This window comes from Felis catus, chromosome A1, assembly GCF_018350175.1.
Source record: "Felis catus isolate Fca126 chromosome A1, F.catus_Fca126_mat1.0, whole genome shotgun sequence".
Classification (NCBI taxonomy): domain Eukaryota; kingdom Metazoa; phylum Chordata; class Mammalia; order Carnivora; family Felidae; genus Felis; species Felis catus.
In genome coordinates, this window is record NC_058368.1 from 134,011,028 (window position 1) to 134,029,739 (window position 18,712).

The 18,712-nt window shown below is 41.1% G+C and overlaps 1 long non-coding RNA gene across 6 annotated transcripts in view; it reads left to right on the forward strand.

The window, feature by feature from the left end:
• The first annotated feature begins 656 nt into the window (after positions 1-656).
• The window catches only part of LOC111561368, a 336,303-nt gene continuing 318,247 nt past the window's right edge, over positions 657-18,712 (forward strand). For all 6 annotated transcript variants that reach the window (XR_006600596.1, XR_006600598.1, XR_002743899.2 and 3 more), the window contains exon 1: positions 657-854. This is a non-coding gene — a long non-coding RNA (uncharacterized LOC111561368). The remainder of the gene's footprint in view (positions 855-18,712) is intronic.

Sequence of the window (18,712 nt, forward strand, 5' to 3'; positions counted from 1 at the left end):
CAAGGTGTGGATTCCAACCTCATATTTTAAATATCATAATCCTTGGATTACAAATAAAAAAAATACTTTTTTTTTGAAAAATGCAAATTATTAACCAGTAAAATTGGCATCTGAAACCCTGTGCATTACCAAGTGGGTAAATTACGGAATTATTGTATCCTTTGCAGCTTAGAAGAGACACTCAGCGTTACTCAGAGCTGGAGACCCAAGTAATTTCTAACACAGCCTAGGCCTTTGGAGTCCCCTTCTCCTGGTCCTGTGGTACACCACACTGCCTTTTCTTGAGGATCTTTCTTTTATTTTTTTAATTTTTAAGAATTTTTAACGTTTATTCGCTTTTGCGAAACAGAGCAAGACTGAGTGTGTGGAAGCAGCCATAGAGAATACTGAAATGAATGAGCATGCCCGTGTTCCAATAACGCTTTATCTACAAACATAATGGCAGGCCTGATTTGGCCTGAGGGCTATCATTTGCTGTCCCTTGTTTTACACCATTGGAGTTACAGTGATTTCTACTTGTTGGTCGTAAAAAGGCTAATGGGTTCGGGAGTGTTAAAACCGCCGCCCCGCCTGGTGGTGAGCTGGGCTGTTGCATCACAGCACACACGTGATTGGGCTTCCTTCCAGGTCTGTGTATGGTCAGACTCTGAGCCAGCAGCCAAGACAGTGAGCCTGGCACCCACGGTGCTCCGGTTTCCAGAAAGAATCACGAATACTCTTCCTGTGCAGATAAAGGAACAATTGTACTACAGGAGAACTTACTGGAAAGTAACGTGGGGTCACCAGGAAGGAAAAGGAATTCACTCCTCAGTCACAGTCTTCAGTCTGGTTGGGAGTCACTCAGACTTGGAAAGGTCAGTTAGGATGCATGTCTGATTTTGGCAGGCCTCCAGGGCTCTGCACTCATGGAATAATACCTTGGCTTTGGTGATTACAATGGCACACTCAGAGCTTCCTTTGGCTGCTCCGGCCATCCCTTCCTCCTCACAGTCAGGTACATGATTCCTTCCAGTATTTCACCCTCATGTGTCATCTGCCGATGCTAAGATTTATTTCTGTCAACCAAAATTGCCAATAGACTCAGTTTGCCTTCTTTCAGTTTTATCTTTCACAAACCTTGACAACATGGCTTTTGAGTCTCATACCCCATGCTTCCCATCCCTGGGATCTGGTCCCAGGTTTGAGGCCCTGGAAGACAAATGTCTTTGCAGAAGTCGATGCAAGGAGCTGGGATTGAACCCTATTATGCCAGTGGACTGGATGAGTGTCCCTGTGTGTGCACATAGGTACGTGCATCTGACTTCAACCTTCAAATCGTAAGATCACCTTCCCCTTGGGCCTCTCTGCTCAGCGAAGCTCCTTCAGTAGCCTTGGTGCCCTCAGTTAGATTCATGAGTGGGTATTCTCTGGCTGTCATTCTCTAGTCATCTCTCCTTCTCATTTTTTATCAGGTGGATCCACATCATGGTCTGTTTCAAAGTTGAAGGAGGGGCTTTCAGAGGCTGGATGAATTTTTCAAAGGATTTAATGATCTAATACTAAAGAAAAGTACATGCATTACCTGTTTTGATGATCAGTTGGCCACACTGGATACTGGTCATAAAAGCTCTTAATGGAGGTCTAAATTTTTAGTGTTGAAGTGTTTTAGGGGGAAAAAAAATCACACATTATTATTATTTTCTCCAAGTAGCACTCTGGCCCTTAGGGAAAGGGATGTTGGTCGTTATGTGAGAGGAAGCAGAAATGAAGAGGAAGGAAGGAAGGCAGGAATTTGATTATTTCTTCATAAACAGCTGATTCCTTTAGCACCTGGCTGTGGCTCCTGCTGCTGTGAGAAGAATATCAATGGCTTTAATATTCCATTGTTTGTGGCTGGAAAGCATTTGCTTGCTGTTCTAAGCTGCTTGGCTCGCAGGCTGGCAACGGGGCAGAAAATGTGGTGGATATAAGAAGAAAACAAGCCAAAGTGCTTTAAGTCAGGTTAGCTTCCCCTTTAAAGCCCATCTGGGATTTCTTTCTCTCTCCCTTCTTAATAAATCTGTTTGATTTGTAACTATATTTCTTACCCTGAAGAGTGGCATATTCTTCAGTGTACAGGTTCTATTGTTCTGCTCACATTATGGCTTTTTTGTTAGTATTTTTAATGGCCTACTTTGTTTTGACGAAATCCTATCTTCTTCAGTAACACCAACGTTGACGAATGATTAATGAATACAAATGAAAAAACCACTCTCAAAACAGAAGCTAGAAAAGGTGGGGGAAGAGCCGTGGGCAGATGAATTTGAAATGGCTCATTACCACAAGGTGGCGCTGTTAAAACACCTCATTTTAAAGTCCTAAAAACAGGTTGCAGATAAAGAAGGAAAACAAAATTAAAGACCCTTTCATAAGAAAATACTTGGTATCACAAGAGTGGAGTGAGCGTGTGTGATGTTATTTGTGTGTGCATGTGTATTGAAGATATAATCGTTACGGGGAGAAGTGATAGAATTGTGTTTGTTTTTTGAGAGAGGTGTTTAATGATTGATACTCTCATAATTCAAATAGTAAATATTTTTATTGGGTTTTTTAAGTATGTTTAATTGCAACTGGATCCTTCCTGGAGTTTTCTGAAGCATGACATTGTGGACATCAGAATGATAGGTTAAATTTACCATTGCTTAATCTACTTGCTTTCTACATAGAGAGCTTGCACACTAGGGGCATTTATTTGAAAACAATTAGTGCTCCATTAGGGGAAACATGAGGCTAGCAGGGTCTCAAATGTTCTTGACTGCTGTGGGAACTTGGTGTGTGGAAAGATGGTAAGTTAATACAGTACTTGGAAAATACTTCCTTACTTTAAAACGTGTTGTCTATTATGCGACTCCCTTGATGCCACTACTACTGTTGTTAAAAGTGAATGTTTTCATGTTTGTGCATTCTTTGTTTGTCTAGAGTATCATTTACTGTTGGACAGAGAGATGAAAAGCTGATATTTTTCAAGGTTGTACTTTGAAGGAAAGGTGTTCATATAATGGTCCAGATGATCTTACTCCTGAGCAAAGGCAGGAGTGGAAAGTTATCTAACACAAGTGAGTAGAAGCACCCAAACTATACATGGATGTTCCCTTACTCCATCCTCATAGCAATTCTCTGAATCAGATGATGTTAATAATATCCATTCTCAAGAGAGGTTCTGAGAAGTTAAGTAACCTGTCAACTGTCACAAAGCCACCGTGTGGCACAATCAGGAGTTGAGTTCAGAAATTATTCAAGGGAGGAAATGCAAGGAAATGAAAAGGAAAAGGTCTAGGCTGTCTTGCAATTTGTATTTAGACAAAGCCTGATCACATAATGTGGATCTCTTTGAAAGAAAAATAAACCTGCTTTCCCTACAGCCAGATGAGGGCTGTAGGTAGAGTAATACACACATGCATGTACATACATATATATATATATTTTTTTCTACTTCTCATATGCAATTTTCATCTCTGTCTTAGCATAACTATAACATTTCCCACCATCCACAAAGCATGTTCTGTGAATTTTTACCATAGCTGGGGGGAAGCACTACAAGTTGATCATGAAAGCTGTAGCTGTGATATCTCCCAGATAACTCATACTACAGAGGCACTGACCCAGCTGGAAATGCAATTCATGATAGAGAACTCAACTGATTTCTGCTTCAGGAAAAATTACGTTAATGGGAGTATGAAACTTTAATGACAGTGATACATGCTAGATACTCCATATGCTGGCAGAATCTGAGCCTATAGTAATATAAAAAATCCTCTTTATTGTTTTGAAGTATCTGAAAGAATTATATGTCTATAATTAGACTTATAATTGAATTCTATTTAGGGTAGTAGTATTAAGCCTATATTTTGCAGAGATACCTGTGTGTCCATCTGGGAAATTGTGTGGAAGGTGATAGTTTGTATGGGGTGGGGGTGATGGTGGGTGTGAAGGGAGTGTAATGGAGGAGGTGGACTTTGGTCATCTATCTGGAGCAGGTGGGCGATTTCTTATACATACAGTATTTTGTATATGTGGGATATTTGATTTTGGTGTCAAGTCCCATAGTATATTGGGAATCTAAGTGATTTATTTAGGTTTGTTTGTCTATGTATGTATGTATTTATTTATTATTTTTATTATTTATGTATTCATCACACAATCATACTTAAAATATTCAAATATTTTGACGATTTGTTTTTAAAAATGAGAAAAGATTCCCTGTGACCTCTGGCTTTCAGGATTGAATGTGACACAGTATTTGGAAAGAAAAAAATTATTATAGATCTCAGAGAGGTGCATCACAAAGGATTTAAATTCTTAGTTTGATATATATAAGAAAAGGAAAGAATCTCATTCTGTGATGACAAATCTTGAACCAGCCCGAGGCTGACTAATATAGAAGTAAAAGCAAGCAGGAAGCATTTTGACAAGCCGCAGACCTGGGGTTTATGCTGCAGTTTTGAATGGTGTCCTCTAGTGGTTCGGAAACAGTGACAGGAGTGTCATTTATTTGGCTGTTTCTTGGCTCGTTTTTCATTCCTCTATGTTACAAAGGGATCTCACATGCCCATTGTAGAGAAGGGAATCAGAAGACCTGGATCAGCAGGCAGCTTGGAGACTTTTTTTTTGTTTATGAGAAAGGTATGTGGTTTATCTTCTAGCGTACTACTAGCTGTGTTTTCAGGATAATATTTTTGGTGTCGAAAAAGTGCTTCCTGCCTGGCATTGCACTTGCACTGTTGCCATTTGTGTTTTGCTGCAGTTGAAACATGGTGTGACTTGGTCTAGTTCCCAGCTCCTGGAGACCACAGGAAGCACAGACAGGTACCTGCTTGATTCTCCACGGCTGCAGACATTCCCCAGGGTGCATCAGGTAGCACACACTGCACTTCCTGTGTCATGCCCACGTCCAGCTGTCAGGCCCTCACCCAGAGGGCTGGGGGAGTACTTGGGAGTATTTTGTTGATTTGGACTCAAGGTTAAGCAATCTGTTTTAGATCTGAGGAAACTTACCTTAAGGAATATTAAAAGGTCTTATGAAAAGGTTGGAAGGATTGGCTACATGTCGGTTTGTTAATGAGACTTGAGTCATACTTATCTTGGTAGTTAATCAGTTAATAAATGATTTCAATATGATATTTCCTTTTCTTCTTAAAAGTTTTTCCCTGGCCCTAAAGGGTTGCCAAGGATATGGCGGTCTTTGGTGATTTCCTGTGCACCTTTTGCATTTCTTTTTTTTAATGACACCTCCTCAGTATGGAGAAACAATAGAGGAAAAAGGAAATTTAGGGAAAATAACCAAATGCAGGATCAGGAATCAAGCTGAGATTTTTGCGTTCCATGTTCTGTATACTGCTTTGGCATTGTTAATAGCAAGCTAAGTATTTAATAGCTAAGCAACAAGAACTTGAGACTCGAGCCCCATTTTTGAGATTCACATACACCAAAAACTATTGGGAAGCAACACCTGAAGTGTATATTTATTACTAATTTATTTACACAAGACCTCATTCTGTAAAGGAAGTTAGTGGTTTGCAGCAATAACATGTACAATAAATAATAGCAAAATATGAAACAGAGGAGCTGGAATATGTATATCAGGACAAAAAGCCAATATGAACTTAACCAAAGGACTTCAAGAATGTTCCATGAGGGCTCATCAGCTGTTACAGTCCTGCCTCCTGTCTGGCAGCAAGCCAAGATGAGGCCAAGTGTAAAAAGGACCACAGGCAGAAAGTAAGGAACATGGAAGCCTTCCCTGACAAACACATCCTCTCTGAGTGCCCGCAATTCTCATCATTCCTTAATCACGCATTGCGCCGAACACTAGATCATGGAGAAGCTTAAGAGGGTTGATTTATCTGCATATCAAATCACTATTAATTGTTACAGAATGGGGCCTGAAGCAGGTACATTTTGTTGGCAAAAGGGGGTTGGGTCAGGAGCTTAGCACCCTCAGGCCGAGTCCCAGGTGGGCATGCACCCCAAGGGTCTCGTACATGGTGGGGGACAGGCAGTGTGAGAGTCAGGAGCTCTGATTACAAACAGGATCTGTACTGTAGCTTTCTTTTTTCCTTTAATTGGCATTGGTATAATAGGATTACAAAATAAAAGGAAGCCAAGGATTTATAATTGCTTTGTAGAGAAATATTTACCCTTATTTCTAGGAAATGAAAGAAACGTGGGTAGGGATGTCCTCTTCTTATAGGAAGATACAGATTGCTTCTTTATTTGGCATCAGCTACAACCTGTTGGCCTAATTATAATTTGGCCAAGTCAAGAAGACACAGGGAAGCAAAGGATTCAGGCTAGCAAAATTTTATTTCGGTCTTTTACAGACTTTTGTGGGTCATGCTGTGATGCAAGGAACAGGTATCTGCAAACGACCTTTGATGCCTTCTCTTCTCTGGGTTGCCTAGACAGTGATTCAGCTGGTCTGGGGGACTTCCCTGTGCCAGGGGGAGATGTTGTGCCCAAGCTCAGCTTCTCACAGGATGGGTGACTTTTCTCGCAGCGGGAAGGCCTGCAATTCCACATGGGCCTCAAGATCTCTGGATGCTGGGTGGCTGGCTTTCCTGGACAATTCTGATAAAGTTAGCATCTAAACACAGCCCCCCTAGCAACAGGAATCTGTCTGCACTTCCTACAATAAGGCCACTTTCTCCTGCATATCCTTAACAAAGGTACAGAGGAAAGGGGGTTGGGTTTCTTTACTGCACAAATAAGCCACAGTGCTTGTCTAGCAGAGTGCCCCGGCCACTCTCTTTGGGGCGAAGAGTGACCCCACCTTCTCTCCTCTCCTCTTGCCTAACTGTGCAAGCCTCCACTTTCCTCAATAAAGCCCTTTCTTTAACCCATATTCTGTGATGTCGCAGTTCCTCTAAGGTCCGTGCGTGACAGGTTGCAATCCATGAGACTCACCTTTAGAACAGTTGTTGTAAAGGCAACAGGAACGATAGCCTTTGTAGCCCACATTTAAATTGTGACCCAGAGGTCACTAGAATAACATAGCAAAATGGCATTTTCTTCATGATTAAAAATCCTCAGAGTGCCTGGGTGGCTCATTCAGTTGAATGTCTGACTCTTGGGTTTGTATTGGGTCATGGTCTTGTGGTTCTTGAGATCAAGCTCTGGGTCAGGCTCTGTGCTGTTGGTGCAGAGCCTTGGGATTCTCTCTCTCCCCTATCTCTGCCCAGCTCTCCCCCCCAACCCTGCCCTGCTGCCGCTGCCTTTAAAACAAAACAAAACAGCTCTCTTAGGTTCAAGGTTAGTTCTGGACCTGGAGTTAATTGACTCTGCTTAGGCATCATTTATAGCCTCACAGGGTAGAAGCCTCCCTCTACTTAAATTCTAACTTCATTCCTGTTAATTGTGTTGCTCTCTGTAGGTAAGTATTAAGCAGACCATAAAATGCAGCGTTTGTGGTCAGATTTCATATGGGGACCTGAGTGAATGATGTACAACACTGGAGATAGTTTCATTAACATGATCACTCTCACTAATGAATATTTACCCACCTCACACTGGGTGCTCTGCTCTGCTGACTGCATGCTGAATGATCCTAGCATTGGTAACAAATACAGGTTCCAACGTTGTGGAAACAGTAAAGCCTTATGCAAGTGTAAAGTCGTCACTCAGTTTTATTCATTTTATTGTTGTTATTGTTGTGGGAACACTGGTTAATTCAATTCTGTCCCCTGAATTCAACTTTAACCAGGATTAGTTTTTATGACAACTAAGGGCATTGCTCACCAACGAAGGAAAATAAGGATTGAATTGCTTTTCACACGTCCTTTTAAACCTTCTGTCTGAATATCATAGAACTCTGCTATTTTATTTATTAATTTATTTTTAACATAGTTTATTGTGTAGATTCAAATAGGTCTTGAGACTATAGTGTTCCCTAAAACAGAACATCTGCTTGTAATTAAAGTATTATGTCACATGTTCAGCTCACTTATGGTTATAGAGTGCCATCTACCACTTTCCATATTAACAAAGGACTTTATTAAACTGTAGACAAAAATCTAAATCATTACATGAAATAGAACAATGAGTGCTATTAAGTTGAAGTGCCATCCAAAGGTAGAGAATTACAGTAATATATTGGGAATTATGCATTGTAGGAAGATTTGTGCTCTTTATTTCTTATTTTATCACAGAATTTTATTGATCATTGATCATAATCTTTAGTTGAAGACATGTGGTTTAGTATTTTTAATAGAATAATGAACACCTGTGAAGTCCCTGTCCAACCCCAGAACAAGGCCACCACCAGAAAAACAAACAAACAAAAAACCCCCTACTCTTGGGGTGCCTGGGTGGCTCAGTTGGTTAAATGTCTGACTTCAACTCAGGTCATGATCTTATGGTTCGTGGGTTCAAGTCTCACATTGGGCTCTGTGCTGACAGCTGGAGCCTGGAGGCTGGAGCCTGCTTCAGATTCTGTGTCTCCCTTTCTCTCTTCCCCTCCCCCACTTGGGTGTGTGTGTGCGCGCGCGCGCCCTCTCTCTCTCTCTCTCTCTCTCTCTCTCTCTCTCTCTCTCTCTCTCTGTTAAAAATAAACATTAAAACCTACTCTTACCGCTACTCATAAATGGTGAGTTAACCTATAGCGCCCCTTCCTGGTTGTTTCCTTACCGTCAGCAGCAGCATCATTATTACTTCCTTGAACTGTTACAGTGGCTATTAAATTTTGCCCCCATAGGCCGTGTAAACTGCATGCCATAGAAGGTTAAGCTAATATAACCAACCAATACTGGATACTTCGGTTAATCAAACATGACCACGCTCCTTTGGCAGTACTGTTTTTGCAGTTGTAGTGTCAACTGCGTACCTACTGAGAGAATTGTACTTCTAGCAGGCACATCCCATGTTCCTGAGGCTTCTTGGCCATTCGAGTGTCATCCTTGGTTGATTAGTTCGTTCATCCATTCATATATTCAGAGAACATTTCCTGAGAGCTAGGCGCTGGGCTTGGTGCTAGGGCTTCAAAAGCCAAACTGGGGAGGCAGAGTTGCAGAGAGGTCATTGTAATTGGAAGTGAGAAGTGAAAGAAAGCTGTGTGCAAAGGGGGTTGCTTGGGTAGGAGAAGGTGAGGGCCACTCTCTCCGTTCTGATAGAGCTAGTGGAGGCCACCTAAGGAGGTGATATGTGTCGTGGGGATTTTTCTGATGAACAAGAGATGGAGGTTTACGGCAACACTGAATAAAGTTACTCTAACGAAACAGAGGGAGATAGCTGCCTCTCCCTCCTCAAGCCTGCTGGCTTTGTCAAATTGTTCATACCCGCCACTAGCCAGAAAATGAAAGTATAAAACTACTTAGAGACCTAGTTCTAGGCTGGGGTTTATTTCGTGCATACACTATTAGAAGTAAACTTTGTGAACAAATGGAATGGTGTACTTGCACGGTCTCAGAACGTGCGGTGGGCAGATATAACCAGCATGCAAGCACATCATTGTGAGAAGATAGGTGGTTGCAACATCTTCACTAACCCCAAAGATAAAAAGGTGTGTGGTAATTCAGTAATATCACAGTGCTATCCCGGAAGTACTTGTCTTCTTGTCTGTTATACAGGCACTCAATTCTGTGTCTTTTCTACCACAGAAATACAAAATGCATTTGGAAAAAACCCAGAACCAAACAGAATACAGTGTCTCCTGAGGTTTCTCCTTTATCTGTTCCCTGGAGGTAATGGGGAAAGACTAGTAAACCAAGATGAGAACAGCATCATTTGGGTGTACAATCCATATAATGATGCTGTGGCAATAATTCTTTGTTTCTTACACTAATCGAGTCAAAGGCTTATAATAACATGATTCTGAAGCCAGAGCAGACAGCAGATTTCTGTGGACCATAGTCTCTCAATTAGATTTCTGTGGCTTAGCTACAGGAAGCCATCAGAAGTTAAAGACTTAATTTTTCTCATGGTGTTTCCTAAAGAAACATGAGCAGTATGCAGTTTTCCTAACCACCTCTCCATCTTGAAACATTTTGTTCTCTCTGCTTTCTGCTGCCATTGTCAATATGGCAATTCATTATTGCAGTCATGATGAATGGGCTGATGCTGTCTTTGTTCTCACTTTCCTGAATTATCCTCTAGTTAGGGAGAACCTGCACTGGTCTTGGGAGACCCGTAGCTTATCTGGACTGGCCTGATACCTGTGAACAGCCCTCTTTGGTGAGCACCTGGACTAGGTTCCAGTTCTCCCTCCAAACTTCAGATTTAAAAGCACTCCCATATCACAGTTAAAAAAAAAAAAGCCATTTCAGTAAATTTTTTTTTTAATGTTTATTTATTTTTGAGACAGAGAGAGACAGAGCATGAATGGGGGAGGGTCAGAGAGAGAAGGAGACACAATCCGAAACAGACTCCAGGCTCTGAGCCATCAGCACAGAGCCCGACGCAGGGCTCGAACTCATGGACCGGACCGCGAGATCATGACCTGAGCCGAAGTCGGATGCTTAACCGACTGAGCCACCCAGGCGCCCCCAGTAAAATTTTTTTCTGAGCTGATGGGCTGCTCTTGTGGCATGTCCTGGAAGTTATTGTCAGATTTCAAAGAGATCATTTAGTACTCAGGGGGCAAAGGTGGGACAGTGTGGTAGTGAGTAGTTACATACAGGGCAAAGTGACCCTCTGAAGATTTTTGAAGAGTCATCTTTCATGCCACAGCTGTATATTCTTGGCAGCATTAGGATGGTATTGTCTTTTTTTACTTATTTTGACTCTGGGGGCCGTCGGAAGGTGGACATTTTGATATTCTGTACTTGGCCAAGCAGTGGCTACTTACCTTCAGCATCGGTGCCCCGAGAATAGGTCACAGCTTGTTACGACACCAGTAGGATGTGGCAGGAAGGCCTGGAAACCCGACAACCTAGGGTTCAATTTCTGTATCCTCCTTTGATTTTTAAAAAAAATTTTTTTTTTCAACGTTTATTTATTTTTGGGACAGAGAGAGACAGAGCATGAACGGGGGAGGGGCAGAGAGAGAGGGAGACACAGAATCGGAAACAGGCTCCAGGCTCTGAGCCATCAGCCTAGAGCCTGACGTGGGGCTCGAACTCACAGACCGCGAGATCGTGACCTGGCTGAAGTCGGACGCTTAACCGACTGCGCCACCCAGGTGCCCCTCCTCCTTTGATTTTTAAGACGAGTGGGATTCGATTTTTTGTTCATTTCACTGATGTCACGTTTTCACTGATAAAAGTGAGTGGACATGTCATGTTTACCTCTTCCACTTTGTGGGACAAAGTAGGAACAAGTAGGTGGGGGGGCAAGGTGAAGAGAGTCCGTGTTCATCACTCCACTAAGGCCATGGGGAGGGATGCATCCCTTCTTTTCTCGCTGAGGACACAAGTTCATAGAACAAAAACATTAAAGTTCTCCCTTGAGTTGTAACTGGGTTATATCAGGCCTTTAATAGGCTTTACTGAGTTCTGTGCAAATACTAACTCATTAAAATCCATGATGTAGGCACTATTATTATCCTTCTCATTTCACAGAAAAGAAAGTAACTTGCCCAAGGTCACATAACTAGTAAGATGCGGAACAGGGATTCAAACCCAGCAGTATATTCTGGAATCTGCACTCTCAATTGCCATGCTTGGTTGCTACTCCTCCTACCTGGTGCTGGCTGGTTCTTCTCTAGTACCTCTTGGGAAAGCATATGTTCCATGTTTGTTTAAAAAAAAAAAAGGGCTCATATAACCTCTTCATAATAGGATGTGATGTCATTTTGTGCCCACTGCTTTCCAGGTAGTATTTCAAGTGGAGTGAGTCCTGAGCCTAAGAAGGGCTACTCACGGTTGGAAGGGTACCACCGACAGGGATTGTTGGCCTTCTCAATGACAAGCCTGCCCTTCCTAAAATTTAGGAAACTTGTATCCATGGGCTTTAACCCCAAAAGTATAAACAAAAGAGGAAACAAAGTGAATTGGCTTCTCAATTGTAAACTCCAAAGGAAAGTATAAAAAAAAAAAATCAGTGGTGGTGTTTTGATAGTCAAGGTCAAATAATTCATTTTGCTTTTCAGAATGAAACCACTTTTACTGTGTCAGACTTTATGGCCTTATATAATTTATGTACTCCCCTAATGTTGGTGGCTCATGGAAACTCAGTAAAGTTGCTCTAGGAAACCATAATCATCGATTTATTTGAATTCTGGATCCTCCTCTGGGGAGTATGTTTATTGCCCCCTTTTATACTCCCAGTGTGCCCTATGACATCTGAGCAGTGAGTATTTTCCCCTAATGTGGCATTAAGATTAAAGACCCTAACTGTGTTGATTTGTAGCAAAATGAAGTTTGTTGTTGACTTGTTTGACTGTCCTTGTCTTTCATTTTATGTTGCAATTTAGGGTAGGGAATAATTTGCTAAAACGTCTTGTCTAATCCTTCTGAATTTCAGAAAGCAGATTGAAACAAAGACCTATCTCAGATGGTGGTGCTTCCTGTTTTGTACCTACTTTGAAAGTCTCATTTAACCTAATACTGAGACTCTCTGGGCACTCAATTCCCTAGTTTCCCTGGTGCAACCTAGGTAAACATGCTGGTTGGTGAGTAAAAGTTGAGGAATGGGCAAAGAACAACCTTATCTTGAATACCTATTATGTGCTAAGAATTATACTAGTGTTTACACACGTTTTCTCATTAAATTCTCAAATTAATCCTATGATGCAGTTCCAAATCACCCCATTTTATGACTTAAAAAAGCAATATTCCAAGATTTTGAGTATTTTTCTCAGGACCTCAGCTAACTATGACTGAGATACAAACACAGGTCTGCCTGGTTGCACAATGCATGTTGCTTCCACCCAGCAGGGCTCACCATGAGTCAGAAAAATGTGAGTTTGTCCACATATTCATTCATTGCACAGATTTTTACTGAGCCTCTGTTGTGTACCAGGTACTTACCTAGTCTCTGGCAGTCCAGTAGTGTTCAAAACAGAAATGATGACTATTCTGAGACTTTGCCTTCAAGGTAGAGATGGTGGAGGCAGGTTGAGAGATCATACATAGTACATAAATTAAAATTTCATGATCAGTGTTTTTATAAAAATAAAGCAGGAAGATATAAGACAACAATGGATGATCAGGGACAGTGTTGTTGAGCAGGTGACACTTGAGTTGAGCTTTGGATGGCCAGAGGAGCAGCCGTCTGGAGCAAGAGCTCCTAGGCTGAGGGATGGTGGGGGTTGCTGACTGAAAGCAAGGGTGGTGGAGACACCGGGAAGGGAGAGCAGGTAGGAGGTGTGGTTGGGAAGGCACTTGGGGCCAGGATCATGTACAGCCTCGTTGATCAGAGAAGACATTTGGATTTAAGAGTCCCCTCAGAGTATTAAGTGGGGGAGTGATACGATTTGTTCATTTTTGAAATTCAAGGAATCGATTAAAGGGACTGTCCTGGAGACAGTCAACGGGACGAGCTGCTGCCTCTAATATACCATGTTGTATTGCATATGAAATGGGTGCCTTTGCATATCAGTTTTACCCTTGATAGAATGAGGGCAACTTGGATTCCATGTTTATGTCTAAATATCATAATAGTTGTAAAATGTAACAGAGAGAAGATCATTTTATTCACAAAATAGCACACATGATAATATATATGAAGAAAGTGAATGCATTATTGAGAAAAATAAAACTTGAATAGACATGACTTGCTTGTTCCTAGAAGGAACAGTTTACTCAAATTGTAAGGCTATCAGTTTTTTTCCAAATGATTCTAATAATTTAACACAATTCTAATAATAATGCCATTTTTTTTGGAGGGGGAACTGATAAAATAATTATGAAATGCATTTGAAAGAATAAACAGTGGTAATAATGATGGGAAAATTGCCTCCTGAGACATTAATATGGCTTATAAAGCTGTCATAATTAAAAGAGATAATAGTAGCAGAGGAATCAGGAAGAAAATCTGTGGAGTAGAGCAACGATGCTAGAAATGACCATAAGTGAATATACAGTTTGGGTATAAAATCGATAAGTAATCTAAAAAATGAGTTATGAATTTACAGAATGCTTTGTAAATGGTGTTTGGACATTTGATTTAACAAATTATAAGAAATAAAGTACATATTACACCAATGAGTGCTAGATAAATGAAATATTGAAATGTAAAAAATACTTTGATGTACAAGAAGAAAACTTAGATATTTTTAAAACCTTAGAGAGAGATTCTTTTTATGGATAATGACGGTGACATTTTTAAAAATTAAAAAAAAGGAAAAAATTTTAAAAATTAAAAAAATGAAAGAATTGGGAGAAATATATTTAATACATTATTTTGGCAAGTGATTACTATATAATGAGCCCTGAAAGAAAATCAGCTATGGACAGGAGTAGAGATTTTACAAAAGCACTAATGAAAATACCAAAACATATGAAAAATGCCCTGCCTTGGTGCTAACTAAGGAAGAACAAATAAAAGATCAGTGAGATATAATTATTTCCCCTTTAAAATTGGCAGAGATGAGGGGCGCCTGGGTGGTGCAGTCGGTTAAGCGTCCGACTTCAGCCAGGTCACGATCTTGCGGTCCGTGAGTTCGAGCGCCGCATCAGGCTCTGGGCTGATGGCTCGGAGCCTGGAGCCTGTTTCCGATTCTGTGTCTCCCTCTCTCTCTGCCCCTCCCCCGTTCATGCTCTGTCTCTCTCTGTCCCAAAAATAAATAAAAAAACCTTGAAAAAAAATTAAAAAAAAAATAAAATAAAATTGGCAGAGATGATCAAATGCTAACACCCAGTGCTGGTGTGGGGTAAAGGACACTCTTTAATACGTTGCTGATGGGAATGAAAATTCATACTTGTCAAGGCAATTTAGTAATACGTGGAAAATCTATGCCTTGTTTCTAGTAATTTATCTTAAGGATGTGAAAATATGTGTAAGAAGTCAGCTATTAGGATATTTATCTCAGCACTCTGTGTAAGAACCAAAGTGTCCCAAAGGAGGATTGATTGTACATTATGGTGTAGGGATAACAATGGAAAACAGTAATTAAATATAATGTGGTAGACATGTATAGATGGGAAAGACCTCCACAAAGCATTTCAAATGAAAATACAAAGCTTATACAACAATATGTTAAGCATGATCTCTGCCCCCTTTTTTGTTAAACTGTGGGTGTATGTGTATTAATGTGTATAGAAGAGGTTTTGTCAAGTTGTCTCCGAGTGAATGTGATTGTAATTTGTTTTGCTATCCTTTTTACATATCTAATTTAAAATGTTTCTATTGTGAATGTATTTTAAAACATTGTAGCTAAGAACGTGGGCTCAGATGTTCAGATGGACCTGTGCACATCTGTCTAGTGTGCTTTGATACTGGTTAGCTATAAAATGCACCTCATACTAATACCTACCTCATAGATGGTTGTGTTAAAATAATGCATGAAAAGCACATAGCATATTTTTGTCATGGCTAGTCCTGTTAATTATTTATTTTTACTTTTTACTATTACTATTTTCTCAATAATTTGAAAATATTCTTTTAAAATAGAATGTATTGGCTCTATAATTCAAAGAGGATTGGGTAAGCATCAGCTCATCTTCTTAGATGGTCAAAACCTATCTATTCGCTTATTTCTCACTTGTCCCAAATGTTATCTCTACATTGTGCAATGCAAGTTCCACCAGCCAGGACAAGGCAGTTACCACTTCTCGCCCGGATTATAAAACCCCCTGGACGTGACTGTTTCTGGGTGCAGTCCTTGAGAATCCCACTGCTCTACAGTTTCAGTTTGTAAGTTGTCAGATTACTTCATTTTGGAAAAAAAAATAGACAAAGAATGGTAGCTGAAAACACCCCTGTGTGTTTCCCTAAATAATGGATAAGCAAGATAGACTGTACTAAAGCAATAATGGGGCGTCTCGGTGGCTCAGTCGGTTAGGTATCTGACTTCAGCCCAGATCATGATCCCGCACTTCGTGGGTTCAAGCCCCACGTTGGGCTCTGTGCTGGCAGCTTGGAGCCTGGAGCCTGCTTCAGATTCTGTGTCTCCATCTCTCTCTGCCTGCCCGCCCCCCTCCCCCCACTTGCACTCTTTCTGTCTCCCCAAAATAAATAAGGATTAAAAAAAATAAAGCAATAGTGAGGGCCTTTATTTTATTTTATATATTATATATATTATATATACATTAATAATTTATTGTCAAGTTAGCTAACAGTGTATACAGTGTAGTCTTGGCTTCAGATGTAGATTCCCATGATTCATCACTTACATACAACACCCTGTGCTCATCCCAACAAGTGGCCTCCTCAACACCCATCTCCCATTTTCCCGTTCCCCCAACTCCCCACCCCTATCAACCCTCAGTTTGTTCTCTGTATTTAAGAGTCTCTTATGGTTTGCCTCCCTCTCTGTTTGGAGCTTATTTTTCATTCCTTTTCCCCATGGTCTTCTTTTAAGTGTCTCAAATTCCACATATGAGTGAAAACATATGATATCTGTCTTTTTCTGACTGACTTATTTCACTTAGCATAATACCCTCCAGTTCCATTCATGTTGTTACAAATGACAAGATTTCATTCTTTGTCATTGCCGAGTAGTATTCTGTTGTATATATGTACGTATATATATATATATATATATATGTATATATATATACGTACATATATATATATATATACACACATATCTTCTTTATCCATTCATTAGTTGATGGACATTTTTTAAAGTTTGTTTATTTTGAGAGAGAGGGAGAGAGAGAGCATGGAGGAGAGGCACAGAGAGAGAGAGAGAGGGAGAGAATCCTAAGCAGGCTCCATGCTGTCAGCAGGAGGCCAATTTGGGACTCTACCTCAGGAACTGTGAGGATGACCTGAGCTGAAATCAAGAGTCAGATGCTTAACTGACTGATCCACTTAGGTGCTCCAATAGTGAGAGCCTTGAAAAGTTTGGTTTGGTGCAAAGATTTTGTGGTACAAACACGGTACATTTGCTTCCTTGTGAAACATGTCCAGAAAGGGGCGGGGAACCAGTCCATGGGTTATCTATCACATGTCCTTGTTCAAACCTATGGTCATGCCATGTATGTTTCAAGAAATAATATTTCCCAAAGCAGTGCTTCTTAGGCTTTTGGTCAGTCTGGGGCTTACCTGGGGCTTCAGATAAGGCTTAAGATAAGGAGGAAGGAAGAGTTATGCCTTTTAGATGAGTGCCTAATTGTTAAATTCTTCATTCCTCATTCTTCTTTTCTCCTCTTGTTCAATTACTCCTTCTTCCTCCTTATCTGTGAAACACATTCATCAACTGTTAGCACTTCTTCATTCAGGAATGGATAGATTTAACAGTTGTAAGGAGAGCTTGAGAGCTTTATCTACACACATTTCATAGTTTTGATATATTTAAACACACTGGTCGGTCTGAAGGCAGCAGGGAGTAGGTGGGTAATGAGTTACAGCACTGCTTTGCCTTGTTAAGGAACATCACCAGAATGTTTAAATGGGGTTTCCATCTAGTCCTATATGCTGTAAGTTAAGAAAGTGGATAAATCTCTATAACTGGCTGGTAGAATTTTTTTTTTTTCCCACCAGGCATTCATTTGAGTCACAAAAGAAGAACTGGATCCAATAAGATATATGCAGGTTGACAAGTGGCTTATTTAACTTAATACAGGAAAATATAAAATAATGGAAACTAGGTCAAAAATGGCAAAAAGGATTAGGGCTTGAATAGAGACAGGCTTCCAGACAATGAAGGGAAGGGGATCTGGCAGTAATAGTGTCTGTAAAGCCCAACCCATCAGCTTCATGTCTGGCAGTAATTAGGAGGCCGAAGGAATACTGTAATGAATCAACTGAGGACAAGAATGGAAAAGAGAAAGGGTTGATAGGCTCTGTGAAGCTGGATGGCCTTACAGTGGAAGGGGAGGACTTGCAGGAGGCAGTCCCCTGAGTTAGAAAGAGACAGCAGGAGAGCCTCTTCTCTGTCCTCTTTGTGGGTGGTCGGGTGACAGACATACCGGAGAGAGGAGACAGAGTGGTCAAAAGAGGAAGTGTTGAGAGGGGCAGGAGGTTACCTATCACGATGACCTGTGGGGAGTTCAGGTGCTACCACTCATGACTTCCTCAGGTTCCCTGGCTTGCCCCCTGTGGGCCTTGTGGCCCACCTGTCACTGTTAATTTCCATCCATCTCTTTGAAACTAGACTCGAAGGAAGAGTTAGCTCCTTAGTAGGGTCCGTCTTAGTTAGGACCCCTCCATCTTTTCTAACATGCTGCTACTGAATCCTTTCTCCCCCCAGCCTCCTGCTTCCCAGGGAGGGCAAGCACACTCAGACATGACAGCTTTTTGGACTTCAGCACTGGGTTCTCCAAGACTTGCCAGTCTGTTCCGTTATTTAACCAGGACGCATACCAGCTGGGTTGAAGAGTGCAGCTGGATGTCTTTCAAGGCTCATCTGAGCTTCAGCTGCAGTGTATTTTTTGTGTTTGTCTACATCAGGGTTGCCAGTTCATGCTGGGAAGCTGCGCAGGAATCCTTTCTCTTCCATTTGCTCTGCAGAACACCATGTGCAAGGCGGTGTCCAGTCCACACTCTGAGGCAGTTAGGATTGCTACAGAAACAGGGGAATGAACAGTGCGAAAAGAACCATAGGCTCAAATAGACATGCTGAGCTCTGGAATCTGAATTCAAATATGGCTCTTCCCTGGCATTTGAAACAAACACAGTATCCCAGGAGGATGAGAAAAGCATGGTCCACATGGTG